The sequence below is a fragment of the Scomber japonicus genome, chromosome 6 (genome assembly GCF_027409825.1).
Source record: "Scomber japonicus isolate fScoJap1 chromosome 6, fScoJap1.pri, whole genome shotgun sequence".
NCBI classification, from domain to species: Eukaryota; Metazoa; Chordata; class Actinopteri; order Scombriformes; family Scombridae; genus Scomber; species Scomber japonicus.
In genome coordinates, this window is record NC_070583.1 from 6,037,379 (window position 1) to 6,053,211 (window position 15,833).

A 15,833-nucleotide genomic window follows, 5' to 3' on the forward strand; every position below is an offset into this window, starting at 1 on the left:
GGGAGTTACAATAATAATTTCCCCTTTTGTCAGATGAGAAGCAAATGGAACTATATCTTAAGAAACACAATCATGAAAATCATGAGCTACATGGGTTGTCAGCCAAATCTGCTACGGATTAAATCTTATCATGTTTTAAGATAACTTTGATGCATCTTCATTCACCACTGAGATCCATCACCCCTCTAGACAGACAAATTGACCTGCTCCTGGACAGAAATCTGTGGGTGAACAATCAGTTCATTTTCCTAAACGTTTCTTTTATGTACATACTGTCATACCTACTTGTATCAGACAATTTGCTGGAGGAATATTCAGTAAGTTTACACCTTTTTAAGATCTGTATCTCTTTTATATTTGTTTCAGGTGTCAGTAGAGTTTTCTCCATCCTCAGCTGTCCCAGGAGAGGAAACCACCTTGAAGTTAATGGCCCAGCCAGACTCTCTATGTGGCGTGAGTGCTGTGGACCAGAGCGTCCTCATCAAGGAGCCGGGGAAGACTCTGAATGTAGACCAGGTCAAGATCAACCACAGCCAATACATTAGATGACTTTATTTATTTAATGTGTTCTGTCTTACATTTGTTTTGTCTTACATTTTGGATTTGTAACAAACAGCAACTACTAAAGCTGAAGCAATGGCCAATAGATACTGCAAATGACTCCTATTTAAAAATATTAACTTCTCTCTAGAAGTAGGGGAGAACAGGATTGGTTGTCACATGGGTTGGTTGTCACATTCATCAGATCTCGGTCCCTAGAGGGCGCTGTTAAAAAGTTTTGGCACCGAAAGTTTCAGAATTTAGGTGAGAAGTACACTGCTTGACATTGAGGTGAGAGAACGTTTAGTGTTTTTCATGTGAAAATGTAAATATCCAACTCTTCAGTGTTTCTCTTCTAGGCTTTTACACAATGAGTTTATAGTAAAACAATCATTACCATTAAAAAGTATGAAGGGGGTTGAGCATAGCTCAGCGGGTAGAGCACCCGCCCCATGTGTTGAGGCTATAGTCCTCGTTGCAGGTGATCCCGGTTCGTATCCCGAGCCGAGCTGTCTTATCCTGCTTGTCATTCCCCCTCTCTGCCTCCTCTTTCCTGTCTATCTCCACTGTCCTGTACATTAAAGGCAAAAAAGCCCAAAAAAATATACTCAAAAAAAAATAAAAAATAAAAGTATGAAGAGACAGCGATAGATAAATTGTTTTCTTAGCTACGCCATGTGGTTGTTGGCTTTGCTAGTAGCAAAAAATCTGGGGTGCGCAGGTGGTTGAGTGGTTAGAGCGCATGCCATATATGCAGCCGACCCTGATTTGAATCCCAATCGGAGGTCCTTTGCTGCATGTCACACGCCCTCTCTCCCATGTTTCCTGTCGGGCTACTGATAAATAGAGGCGGCTATGCCAACCAAATCTTTAAAAAAAAAAAATAGTAGCAAAAAATCCCAGTTGGGGATGCTTGTAACATTCTCTTTGGGGTTGGTTGTCTCATATGGGTGGTATACTTATAGTGTGATATATGTAGTTTGTTCTTTCTTCTAAGATAGCAAAAGCTTTGTCAGGGAGACAAACAAGAGCCAGACTCCTCTAGATGTGATGCTCAGAGCAGTCAGAGAGGTGAAAATGCACAATATTGTAATATAAGGGGAAATTTAGGAATTTTTCTACATTACGGCCATTATGGCATCAATCGCAAAATTCAGGCCCCTCTAAGAGGTGTGCTGGTAGTCATTTTGATTTATAGGCTTCTCAGTATTTCACTCAATTCAATGTTACTTTATTGGCACAATTGAGCTAATGTAGCTAACGTTAACCCAAGTGTGCAGTTCTTGGTGTTCAACTTGAAAAGAAAAGACAGCACTGACCATAAGTTGCAGTTCTTTTTTTCCCTAATTTTTTCTCCTTTATTTGTAAGTACATGGCATAGAGGCCTGCAGGAAATAGAGAGAGACAGAGGAATATCATGCAGCAAAGGTCCCTTGCCTGAATCAAACTAGGGATGCTGTGATTATGAAGCATGTGCTGTAACCACTTGACTACGAAACACCTCCAGTTTTAGGCTTCAAACTGACTCCAATGTGAACCAATGGGTGATGTCACGCCTTTTCTATGTCCATCTTTATATAGAGTCTATGGTTTGTAATCATAAAGTTGCAGGTCTGTATCCTGGGACTGGTAGGGAGAATGTGTTTTTAAGGAATGCTTTCCATTTCTTATTTCCTGATAAGATGTTCCAAAGCAGGACACTGAGTGGAACTGGCCAAGATTAGTAAATTTAAACCAAGGGGCTCATAATCTTCTGAAGTGAACTTGTTAGGTTTCTTATGTAAGTCACAAACACAGTGCAACAAAATGTTCAGGGATTTTTTGTGCTAAGTAAGACATCAGTACGTAGATGGTTCATAGAGATGCTTTCCAAACTGATACATTGTTATAAAAGAGTTCCCTATAGAAATTGACTTTTATATCTTTCTTTCATTTCAGATATTTAATTTGTTGCCTGTTAAAAAAGCATCTGGTATTCCAAATGATATTGAAGATCCTGTAAGGTGTCTAAATGTGAGACAACGAAGATATATATTTTTAAAAAACAAAAATACCCTGTAACAAACAGTACAATACATATGATAATGTAGATGTTGCTTTGAAGTGACATTTTTAAATGTTGATGGTTTTTGTAGAAATTGGGCCTGAAGATGGCAACAAATCTGTTTATCAGGATGCCATCATGTGTGAACTTCAAGGGAACACCATATCACAAAACCATCCATAGTGGTGAGACTTCTTTCTTTAGCTTTATCAATTAATGCATGCTGAATGCAATCAAATTGACCTTTGATTCTGATTGAATATTGTCCTCTGTCTTCAGTTGTTTATGACGGTCACCCACTAATGAGACCAGTCATGCATGGGCCTGGTTCTCCTGCGGACATGGATCATGGAGCTGCTCCACCAATAGAGACAGCCCGCAGTTTCTTCCCTGAGACTTGGATCTGGGACCTGGTGGAAATTGGGTGAGTTAGATCACAAGACACTTTACATGATGTTATTTGTCACCTCACACACACATAACTAAAACTCCATGGTTCTTTTTTCATGTGATAAAAAAGCTGAAAAAAAGCTGAAAAAAGGCCACAAAATGTTTTATATTGGAAATCAATAATAATGAAGTTGCATTTCTTGTCTCTCTTTTTCTCTGTTTCTCATACACACTCATACAGACTAATATGTATAATACGTATATGTTCATTGTAGTTATCATGTTTTGGGAAGCCAATCAGCCTTATGAAGTCTCTTAACAAGCCCCAGTAATGAATTAAAGGCAACCATCTCAGAGGCAAGAAAAAGAGCAACTAAAACTATCTGAAGAGATACAAGAGATAAGAGATGAGAGAAAAAGAGCTGAACTGACTGAAATTCCTATCTCCAGTCCATTGATGCAGTAACGTCGTAAGTAACAACTAAGAGAGGGACCCAAACACGAGACACAGGAGATAAGGACCAGATCAGTGCTTTATTGGGCAATACTGGAGGCTCAGGGTGGAGGTGTGTGTGTGTGTGTGTGTGTGTGTGTGTGTGTGTGTGTGTGTGTGTGTGTGTGTGTGTGTGTGTGTCTTGTTCCAGAGAGTCTGGAACAAAAGATGTGTCCTTAACTGTCCCAGACACCATCACCACCTGGGAGACGGAAGCTTTCTGTCTGTCCCCTCATGGTTTTGGCTTGGCTCCTCGTAAAGAGCTCACCGTCTTCCAGCCCTTCTTCCTCGAGCTCACCTTGCCCTACTCCATCATCCGGGGGGAACACTTTGAACTGAAGGCAACTGTCTTCAACTACCTGTCCAGCTGCATCATGGTAATGAATGCTTTCACACTCACAATACTAACACGTCAAAATCTGAGACACAACAAAATACATTTGCACTGCATGCTTGCACAGATTAGAGACACAGGTCTCACATACAGCTCATTAAGTTATGTTAATACAGTAACATGTTAGCAAACAACTGTCTAATTACACATACTGCAGAAACAAAGCAGCATTAATATGCCCTTTCAGTCCAGTTTGTGTCCACCTTATGAATGTAAGTATTCAGTCGTCTGTCTTCTTCAGGATCTCTGTTGCTAGGTTTGTCAGAGTATATTTTTATTTTGCATGGTAAGTTTAGTGAGAAGACTGAGACTCATCTATACAGTCAAAAGCAGGTGCACCAAACAGATGTAATCTGCAACCCCTCCATTATAGTTCATTTATTTTGTGGTATTTAGTTAATAATACCAATATGATGTAATATTTTTGTAACTTCATTGGTTTAAAAGTGAGATTACGTGTCTTGAACAGGTCAGTGTGACGCCAACACCCTCTTTAGATTACACCCTCACCCCTCTCTCTGATGACCAGTACACTTCCTGTTTGTGTGCCAATGAACGCAAGACCCTCAGCTGGAGCCTGGCACCCTCAGTCTTAGGTAAGTGTCACACCTGTTTCCTGTGTAGAGATTTTCTAAATACAATCAGATTGTTAGAAATATTATATATTTACAATGATGTTTCTGATTTCCCACATGTGGTAATAAATCAATTACAATAATTTGACAAAAACTGATATAAGTTGTTGAAATTGAAAGATGTCCTTTTGGACTTTTGTGAAAAAAAACAACTTTTCATGCAAATAAACATTAACAAACATTATTATTAAAATGTATTAATTAGACTAAAATAAATTATAAGGAAGAAGAAAAGGGATTTGCTTTTCATCCCCTTCACATTTTATACTTTCAAACTGTGTCACAGTGGAGAGGGATCCACCTCTAATAAAACACTCCTAGTTATATGTAGATCATTGATCTTTATACATTGGTTTATGATCATTATTAGGAGTCATGAATGTGACAGTGAGCGCTGAAGCTGTGACATCCGACACATCATGTAACAATGAGATTGTAACCGTGCCAGAGAGAGGTCGCATTGATGTGGTCACACGGTCTCTCATAGTAAAGGTGGGCACTTTTAATACAAGATGACAGAAAAACTGTGTATACTCTAGTTCTGATGATAAAATAAATAATCAACTTTGACAGAGCACATACTTACATGATCTTCCATCTCTTTCCTTCTCAGGCTGAAGGAACTGAGATGACAAAGACTCACAACTGGCTGCTCTGCCCAAAAGGTCAGTATGGTTTAGAACAGGAATTTCCAAGTTTTTATATCGAGGATGCAGAACTGCTGCCCTGTCAGAGTGTGCATGTGGCAGGCATGGAAAACACAATATCTTCTCCACAAATTCCTCCTCTTGGAGAGACTGATTTTTAGTCAAACTCTCTCTGCTAAATGTATCTCATATATGATATTTAATTGTTGTTATTTTTTAAATATATTGTGGATATAATAACATTTAAACACCAGGACCAAGAGCAAGCCCAAAATGTACATTTGAAACTGAATATTTAAAACAAATCCAGGAATTTTTGGGTTTGGAAATTGTAGATATTTAACGAAGTAATAAATCTAAATGACATATATAATAAGACAGTTGCTTCTGCTTGTCTGTCTCACATTTGAGGGATTGTTTTCTGCACCGTCACTCATACTTGTGTTGTTGTGTTTTTTGCTATAAACAGATGATGCTTTGACAGAAGAAGTAGAGCTACAACTCCCTGAGAACATGATTGATGGGTCTGCCCGGGCTTCACTATCAGTCCTAGGTAAACAGATTCCTTGTGATCAGTAATGTGCAGTGAGGTCCATGGCTGCTTAGGCAGGATCAGCCAGAGTTTAAATCGCATACAAATATATATATTATGTAGAATTCAATATTAAAACCACTACAAAGTCAGTCAAATGCCTAAAATGTCTAAAATGTAGCTCAGCGGATTATAGCGCGCACACAATTACTGCCAATGAATTTTCTGAGGCATACATTCACCTGCATTTCTACAGGATTTACAGCATAGGAGCACCCAAAGACAAGAGTACAACAAGAAATCACCTGTAGCTCAACAACACAGGACTTACAGCTCCGGCACACTCTATAAGACCAACATTATAAACACTGCTCGCTCTTTATCACATACCATTAAACCTCTAAGCAAAAATAAGTCTGAAAAGCCTTAAATAGCTATTGTATGATATTATTCATATAAGTGCACAACATAGGAAAACAAAAGTTTTGGTGTCGGTGCACCGAGTGGGGGGGACACTTACTTTATTTGTAGATTTGTGGATTTTTCGTGCTTCAGCAAAGCCCTTGGCAGGTTGTTCAGGTGCAATATCCGCCAAAAAAAGTAGAGAAGACATGGAAAGCATAACAGCTTGCTAGCCTGACTCCATCCACAAAACCAGTCTTTATTTTTGTACCATTCCATTTGGAAAGTCCTCACAATGTTTTGTCCCTTCCTTTGGGTTAAATCCTTTAGTTCAGGGGTTGGGTTCCCAGTTAATGTTACGTTTTTCCCCCTCAAAAGACAAGGTTGAAAATATTTTCAGATGAGAAATATCCATCTTCACTAGCCGAAATCACTGCACAGAGGTTACAACAGCATCGCGAGACCTTGGGCGGGGGTTAGGGAAACCAACCCACTGTAGAGGCAGAGCAGCGTTGTGCCTCAAATTACCCCTTTTCCACCAAGCTGGAGCTGGTGCTGGTTTGGAGCCAGAGCCTGACTAAGCACTGGTTCTTTGCTTTTCCACCGCCAAAGCTCCAGCCCTGAGCCTCAGAATGGGTGCCAGAGCGAGCACCAATTCTTTGCTGGTCTAAAGCAAGAACCGATTATGTCAGTGGGCTGGGTACGTTATACAGTGACGTAATCGCGTGGCTCCTTGCTGGTGGAAAAGCAACAGGTTCGTAAGAGGTGCTCGGGTTAGCACCTTAGCACCAACTGAGCACTGGCTCTAGCACCACCTCCGAACCAGCACGGGCTCCAGCTCAATGATTCCTATTGAAGACAGCATGAGAAAAGACTACGCATGCGTGAACCTAAACTGTTGCGTTCATTTCACTTGCAGCAGACAGGCAGAGGTTGAGTCTGCCTCAGCCTCATGTATTAACATACGCCAGCTTTGAAAACAAGCTCTCCTGAGTAGTGGCATTCCTTATATCGTTGAAACAACACATTTCATGTTTTTATTTTTTATTTTTACAACAATAAATCAGCAATCAAAACAAAATTTAAAAAAATATTAAAATATTAAAAAATATATGTATAATTTTTATTTCTTTTTCCTCATTAGCCTAGGTGAGGAACTGCTTACCCTGCCTCACCTGACTGCACACCACTGCTTGTGATATATATTAACTATCACATAATAAAACAATGCTGGCAGGATAACTGTCACTACATGCTGAAACACTGACATTGAAAGCATTTTCCCATTTTTGATAATAAACTTAATCATGACACTTTTTAACCATGGCACTTTCATACAATATGCAAAGTGTATACAGTAAACAGTATAAAGTAACTATGAAAGCTTAGGAGTCCAACAGATGCTTGTGCAGCAACCACTTACTACAATGTGTGTATGTTTACATTACTGCTGGCTATTTCCAAACCATATACTGTAGGTTGATTCATTAAATTCCAGGCAGCCAATTGTTCAACATCAGTGGGCATATAACAGTGGGTACATGTGTCTCCCAAATCAATGCAGAAGTTAAAGATGAGGCCAGTTTAATTTCTTAAGAGGTCAGTGTTTCTGTGCAGGTGACATCCTGGGTCGGGCCTTGAAGAACCTGGATGGACTGCTGAAGATGCCGTATGGATGTGGGGAGCAGAACATGGCTCTCCTGGCCCCCAACATCTACATCCTCCAGTACCTGAGAAACACAAATCAGATGACCCCAGCCATCAAGGAAAAAGCTACCAATTTCCTGACGAGTGGTGAGTTGGTATTGAACACCCTATTATTCCATGTGAATTATGTGAGAGGGATTCAGATCATTCACATTACAGGTATATTACAGGAGTATGTTTACTATGCCTGTAACTACCCTATGTACTGAGGTTATATCATATTTTCACTGAGGTTAGCTCATATGTGTTAAAATGTTTCACTATTAACTACAGCTATCACTAAAATGTATTGAGTAGAGTGGAGTTATTACAATATTTCCCTCTTAAATGCAATAAATGAGTAAAAGTATAAAGAAAATATGGACAAGAACCTAAAATCTGAAATTTGTGTAATCAAAATTACCAGATGTTAATTTGAGGTCTTGCAGGAAACCACAGAATGCCTGGAGTAACATACATTCAAGTGCTCAGCACCAGATCAATAGTGTGCTAAGCTGGTTATGAATATGGATGTTGAAGGAAGGAAACAGCAGAGTAAGTGAGGTGTGAGAAGCCTTGAAACAGGCTGCATGAGTGCTTCAGGACTGAGGCTTTCTGAGCTGATGCAATTCATGCATCTCAACCTCAAAGTAATGGAGGCCTCTCAAAACTAGTAAAAACGGTCTATTTCACCAAACTTTTGAGATAATAATCATAATCATGATTTGGTAATGCTGTGATTATAATACAGGCTACCAGAGGCAGTTGAACTACAAGCATCATGATGGCGCTTACAGCACATTTGGAGGTGGAACACCGAACACTTGGTAAGAAAATGACTGAATCACAGTGATGTCTATCTGTAGACACCTGAAAAACAGATTTCAACGCTGGACTGCAGTGCTAATTAACTGGTATAATCAGTATATCAGAGTGACAGGTGACACATTAACAAAGATTAGGCACATCTCTTTTTTGTAAATGTCTGACCCTGTTTAACTTATCTACAGGTTGACTGCTTTTGTACTGAGATCTTTCGCCAAAGCACAGTCTTTCATCTACATCGACCCAGCAAAGATTGAGCAGTCAAAGACTTGGCTGGAGAGAAAACAACGTCCCAATGGCTGTTTCCAAAAGTCAGGAACACTCTTTAACAACAGAATGAAGGTAGGTCATCTGTATGAAAATGAGGGCACTATATTTCTCATCACTATGTTAGAGATACAGTCTTGTGTTTGATGTCTCTATGATGCTTCGTCTCTACAGGGTGGTGTATCTGATGAAGTGACTCTCAGTGCTTACATCACTGCTGCATTCTTGGAGATGAATATTTCAGCTGCTGTAAGTACTGTGGATGCCAAGTAACTATCTCTTTTTTCAAGATAAACAGAGATAAACAAAATGCATACATGTAGCAAAAGAAGAATACAACAGCAGAGACACGTTTCAAGTTTTGGCAGTGGTGCCCCAGCTTCATCGTCAGTTTAAGCAAACACAGTTGGTGTGTTCATGGGTAGAATGTCAGTGGGGGATGATGTTATTGTTTCTGCATCAGGGACTTGTTTTATTGTTGGAATGTATTGTTTTATAACCTACAGTACAGTTTGTTTGTTTGTTTTTTGCATATTTGTCTTACATCTATACTGTAAATATCAGTGCAGTGCCAACACTTTGCCTCCTTAACCTCATCTTATTAGACTGCAAGTGCTGTTTTTCTTTTCTTGTCTATGATTTTTGAATGCCTGATTTCGACCAGTCATCTCCTCTATTTGTGTTGAATTACAGTCAAAAGTTTGGACACACTTTTCCATTCAGTGTGTCCTAACTTTGACTGGTCCTATATTTCTACACAAATAGATTATATTAAAATAATGAGTAATAAAACTATTCTGTTGCTTTTTAGAATCTATTGAAATTGAGAGAGTGGATCAAAATATGTATATCACATTTTTTATCTGTTACAGCATCCTGTGGTGAGCAAGAGCTTGTCTTGCCTCAAAGAGTCCAGCAGTGACCTCAACAACACCTACACTGCAGCTATGCTTGCGTACGTCTTCACCATGGCTGGAGACATGGAGACCCGTGCTCAACTACTGGAGCACCTAGACAAGGTTGCATTACATGACGGTGAGTTATAATACTAAAAGAAATCATTACTGCGTCACTACTGACTCTGTCCAAACTCTGTCCAAACAGATTTGCGACAAGTAATAAATAGCTCACTTAAATCAGGTGTGTTTCCTAAACTCCTAAAAGTAGCTGCCATTAAGCCACTCTTAAAAAAGAGAACGCTGGATGCTTCCATGTTAACCAACTACAGACCTATCTCAAATCTTCCTTTTATAGCCAAGATCGTTGAGAAAGTGGTTTTTAATCAACTCAGTAATTTCTTGAACTCCAGTGGCCTTTTTGACAAATTTCAATCAGGTTTCCGACCTAACCACAGTACAGAAACAGCTCTTATTAGAGTGTTAAATGACATAAGGTTGAACACTGACTCAGGCAAGGTGTCAGTTCTGGTCCTGTTGGATCTCAGTGCTGCATTTGACACTGTGGATCACAGTATACTGTTGAACAGGTTGGAAACTTGGGCAGGACTCAGCGGAACAGTCCTAGACTGGTTCAGGTCCTACTTGGAAGAGCGGAGTTATTTTGTGACCATTGGAAGTTATGAATCTGATCGAGTGGCTATGACATGTGGAGTTCCTCAGGGGTCAGTTCTTGGACCCCTACTGTTCAGTCTATATATGCTGCCCTTGGGTCAAATTCTGCAGAACTCTAATGTAGACTATCACAGTTATGCAGATGACACACAGATATACCTAGCACTGTCCCCAGATGACTACAGTCCAATACAGTCATTGTGTCACTGTTTAGAGCAAATAACTAATTGGATGAACCAAAATTTCCTTCAATTAAATCAGGACAAAACTGAGGTCATTGTTTTTGGCAATAAAGAGGATTGCTGTCAGTAAACATCTGGAGTCACTCTCTCTAAAAACTACGGACCAAGTCCGAAACCTTGGCGTGCTGATAGACTCAGATCTGACTTTCAGCAGTCACATCAAATCAATCACCAAAACAGCCTTCTATCAGCTTAAGAACATATCCAGAGTGAAGGGTTTTATGTCTCAAACAGACCAGGAGAAGTTGATTCATGCTTTCATCTCAAGTAGACTCGACTACTGTAACGGTCTTCTGACTGGACTCTCACAAAAAAGCATTAAACAGCTGCAGCTCATTCAGAACGCTGCAGCTCGAGTTTTAACCAGAACAAAGAGATCAGAGCACATTACTCCAGTTCTAAAGTCTTTACACTGGCTCCCAGTCAGCTATAGAATAGATTTTAAAGTTCTGCTACTGGTCTACAAATCACTGAATGGTTTAGGTCCAGAATACATGAATGACATGTTAGTAGAATATAAACCCAGTAGAGCTCTGAGATCTACTGACTCAGGTCAGATAGTTGAGCCCAGAGTTCAAACTAAACATGGTGAAGCAGCTTTTAGCTGTTATGCTGCACACAACTGGAACAAACTACCAGCAGAACTGAAATCAGCCCCAACAGTGAACATTTTTAAATCCAGGTTAAAAACATTTCTCTTCTCCTGTGCTTACGATTGAGCTCTTTCAAAGCACTTTACATTTTAATCTTTCATTTGCACTCTTTGTCCTTTTAATGATTTTAAAGCTAATTTATTATTTTATGCTGCTGTACTTTGTTTTTATTATGGGGGGGTGGGGGGGGGGTTAATTGTATGTTTTAAGTTTCTCAAATTACATGTTTTTCTGTTTTATGTAAAGCACATTGAATTGCCATTGTGTATGAAATGCGCTATATAAATAAAACTGCCTTGCCTTGCCTTGCCTTACTGTTGAGATAGCTCACCTCATGCCCATGTCTTTCTGTTTTTTTTGGTGGATGCTTTTAGGGGATTTCCTCCACTGGTCTCAGACAGCAACAGAAACGTCAGCCTCTCTGTCTGTGGAGATCAGCTCCTATGTGATGCTGGCCAAACTCAGCGCCTCCCCTACTGTTGAAGACCTGGGCTACACCAGCCGCATCGTTAGATGGCTGACAGGCCAGCAGAACCATTATGGAGGCTTCTCCTCTACACAGGTACATCCAGAGCAGCTGAGGTTAAAGCAGAGCTGCACTCCAGGCTGTCAATTTATTTTCAACAGTGTGTGTCTTCATTGTGGGGATTTTTCCATGATGTGTAAGCATGCTCCAGTCATCTTGCTGTTAAAAAAGCGGATGCTAAACCAATCTCAAGTTGGAAACAACAGGCCTGCTTTGCTGCTACCTTTCATAAGTGAAGATCTAAAGCAGTAATCTCCCACCTTTGAAAGGGCAAAATCCCTGACCTCAGGTTTGGTGAGTACAAACAGGTGTGTGTGTGTGTGTGTGTGTGTGTGTGTGTGTGTGTGTGTGTGTGTGTGTGTGTGTGTGTGTGTGTGTGTGTGTGTGTGTGTGTGTGTGTGTGTGTGTGTGTAGGACACAGTGGTAGCTCTTCAGGCTCTGGCTCTCTACTCCACTCTGGTGTTCAGTCTAGAGGGTTCAAGCACAGTGACAGTCCAGTCTCCCAGTGGCCAGATGACATTTGATGTTAACAATAGAAACAAACTGCTCTACCAGGAGAAGACACTGCAGGATGTGACAGGAAAGTACAGTCTGGAGGTGAAGGGAACTGCATGTGCTGCAATGCAGGTCAGTGGTTCCTGTGTCTCTTAACTTTCTTCTTCTGTACACATAAATCCTGCATGCCAATACACTACAACTCTTATGTCTTATGTCAATCTTAGGCTCCTGAATTAAAATGAATGAACATTAAAACATTCCTATTGCACTACTTGCCAGATTTCTCTTCATTATAACATCCCAACCCCTGCTGGTGTCACCACTCTCAGTGTCAAAGTCACACCAGAGGCTGACTGCCAATCTCTGAGACCTAAACTAACTCTGAACCTTCAGTCCCTGTAAGTAATGTGCAGCAATTAGATCTAACCTATGGCCATTATAGAACACAGAAAATCCTGACATGTTGTTGGAGGTTATTCAAGACATGGAAAAGCGCAGCTGTACTATTTGTAACATCACATATTTCATGGTTCCCATACAGATTTAGTGGAAAAGAGAGCATGACAAACATGGTGATCCTGGATATCAAAATGCTTTCTGGATTTGTCCCACATCCAGAGTCTTTGAAGCAGGTAGCTTCCTATAGTAATTTTAACCTGCAATATTTGTGTCATTTGCTGAAGTCATGGTAACACAGCTGAATATCATGCCTTCACAGCTCAAACGCGCTGTGCTGGTGGATCGTGTTGAAGTAAAGGAAGATCATGTTCTCATGTATTTAACAAAGGTGAAAGGAACTCACAGTGGTTAAATACAAGACAATGCTCTCCAGATTTATCACTGATTGTGTTTTTCTTCTAACAGTTGATAAAGAACACACCCATCAAACACAGTTTAGATCTCACACAGGAGCTCGAAGTGCAGAACCTGAAGCCTGCCTTGGTTAAGATCTATGACTACTACCAACCAAGTAAATCACATACTCGGTTTTTCTATCTAACTGTACAATTATCACAACTACAAATTCAATGTTCAATGTTTTGTCTGACATACACTGGGATTTAACCCACCCCCTCAATGTCCTGAGCATGAAGTTATTTTGTGTTTGGGAATTTTTGGAGCTTTCATTGTTTTATCTGTTTGAACTCTGTTATCTAATAATACTTTCTCCTCTCAGGTGACCAGGATGAGGTAGAATACATCTACCCTTGTGCTGCAGGTAACAATCTCTAACATAGTCAAGCTTATATAAGCAGCACCATAAAGTAAAACTCAAATATTGCTCAAGAACCCTGCCAATTTTTAATACTTTTTAATTACATTTAGTTATTTCTCAGAAAGATGTAGGACATTTTTGAATCAGTCAATAAGATGTAAACAACACGTAATGATTAATTAACTATAGTATTAAAGTGAATGTGTCAATTTAGTAACCAAATGAAGCCAAAGAAAGCTACTGAAACATGCCGATAGTGTGCATTTGAGTGAAGTAATCACAATTCTTCTCTGATTTGCAGCTTAACGAGTGAAGTGAAGTCACACATCTCAAGCCCCAGACTCTTACTGATGAGACTAATGTATCAATACAGTTTAATAAAGATAAACTACATTTAATTTCCATATCTTGTGTGTTTGTGTGTTATAAACATATCACGAATGTCTACTTTCTTAAGTGAAATGGGCCCAAAGTATAAGAACACCCATGTTTATTCTGGCTGTCAGTGTTATAGTAACCTCCAAACGACCAAGCTAAAGTGCTACTAAGCCCTATTATTTAAAATGCGCCATTATTCTGATAGACTTTAAGTGTTGTGTTGTTTCCTGACCTCAGCTCTTAGCTTATAGGCTTTCATTGGCTAGCTACACTGAGCTTATCAGGAGGTTTAATGTAACATTAGCTCGGAGCTGTCGCTTCTACAACACAGTGGCTACATTATCGCCATTAAACCAATGATAAGGTTGAACTTACTGTGGCTGTGAAATGTGGTGAAGTTTGTCAGCAGTTACCCAGCATCCTCAACACATGCTTCCAGTCACTTTATGAAACTACTGTCTGTACCATAGACTGTATATAAGAATCATAAACACATTTTGAAAACGTTTAACTGAGGTTAGAAATCAAGTGAGAAGTTGGTGAATTCTCCATTGACTTGTATAGAGACAGTCGCCCCCTGGTGGCCTTTTGATATAACGCAGAACTCCCCGCCTGGTCTGTACCAAATTTTGCTCATACTATGGTGAAGTCATGACCCGCCCACTTCTGCCTCTGATTGGCTTACCCAATTGTTTTACTCTAACTCTAACCAATCTCACTTCTCGTGTCTATACGTAGCCAACCTAACCAACGAAGGTAATAGGTACTAGCCAATCAGAGGCAGAGTAGGGCGGGTCGTGACTTCACCATTCTAGGAAAAATAATTTGACCCACTATTTAACTGTGGTCAGCATATATTTTACATTGACACGCTGTCGCCCTCTGCTGCTGGTCTGAAAACCTAAAACACAGGTCCAGTACTCGTGCATGTCACAAGTGACAGAGTCCATTTAATCAAGTACTATTTTAAATACTCTACTTGAGTATTGAAATGTTATACTTCTATTAAGCTTCTACTCCACCAAAGTTCAGATTATTAATACACTACATTTACTTGACCAATGTAATTAGACTACTATTTATTATGCAGATTAATAGTTTACATACCAAAATGATTATTAGCCTACCTTATAAAATGCACAATACATTTTATGGATGCCCAACAGTGTGTAAAATGAGTAAAATGTGTTTCACCATCAGGTCCATTAGTCCACTATATCCTTATGTAACCCTCATCTATTCGGCTCAACCTCAGCAGACTGAAGTGACTGTTGAAATGAAACAAATCAATGTGGCCGGTGGTGACAATCATCTGTGCAGCTCCTTGCCTGATGATCAAAAAGACGTGACAGAACAACTCAAATGAGACAACACATAGTTAAAATTCTATAAAGGTAGATCCATACAGTAGATTAATATCTGGTTAAATCACAGAGCTGTTTCAGTACATATCACATCTGCGGTTGTCAACGACAACAGGAACAAACTGAGGCTTGGTCATTATATTTAACACCACTGGCCACGGGAGGATAATTAATTACAACAAATAAAAGGATCCTTGCATAGATAAACACAAAATATTAACTTGTTTCACAAGAAAATAATGAGAATGGAAAACAACAAAATACCTTGCTTTTAAAATAAAATAAATATTGAAGGAATATAAAAATGCATGTCATGTATTGCACCTTTAACTCGTAAATTGCCCTTCTTTAGGTAACTGCCGCTTTTGCAAGGCAAGGGAGGTGATGATGGTGGAGGACATCTACATCACAAAACATGTCAGTGGTACGAAGTCATGACCATGTGCTCTCATATTTGGAAAGAAAGTTGTATTGATTCTTCACAAGAGTTGAGGTCAGAGAAAAATGTAGAGGAATGCTCACTCCTGTGC

At 39.6% G+C, this 15,833-nt stretch overlaps 1 long non-coding RNA gene and 1 pseudogene across 1 annotated transcript in view; one reads left to right on the plus strand and one right to left on the minus strand.

Annotated features, from left to right (window-relative positions):
• LOC128360817 (alpha-2-macroglobulin-P-like) overlaps positions 1-13,967 on the plus strand; it is a 29,740-nt pseudogene extending 15,773 nt beyond the window's left edge.
• LOC128360818 (uncharacterized) overlaps positions 1-15,833 on the minus strand; it is a 33,738-nt gene that overhangs the window by 15,664 nt on the left and 2,241 nt on the right. The gene's annotated exons all lie outside the window — the stretch shown is intronic.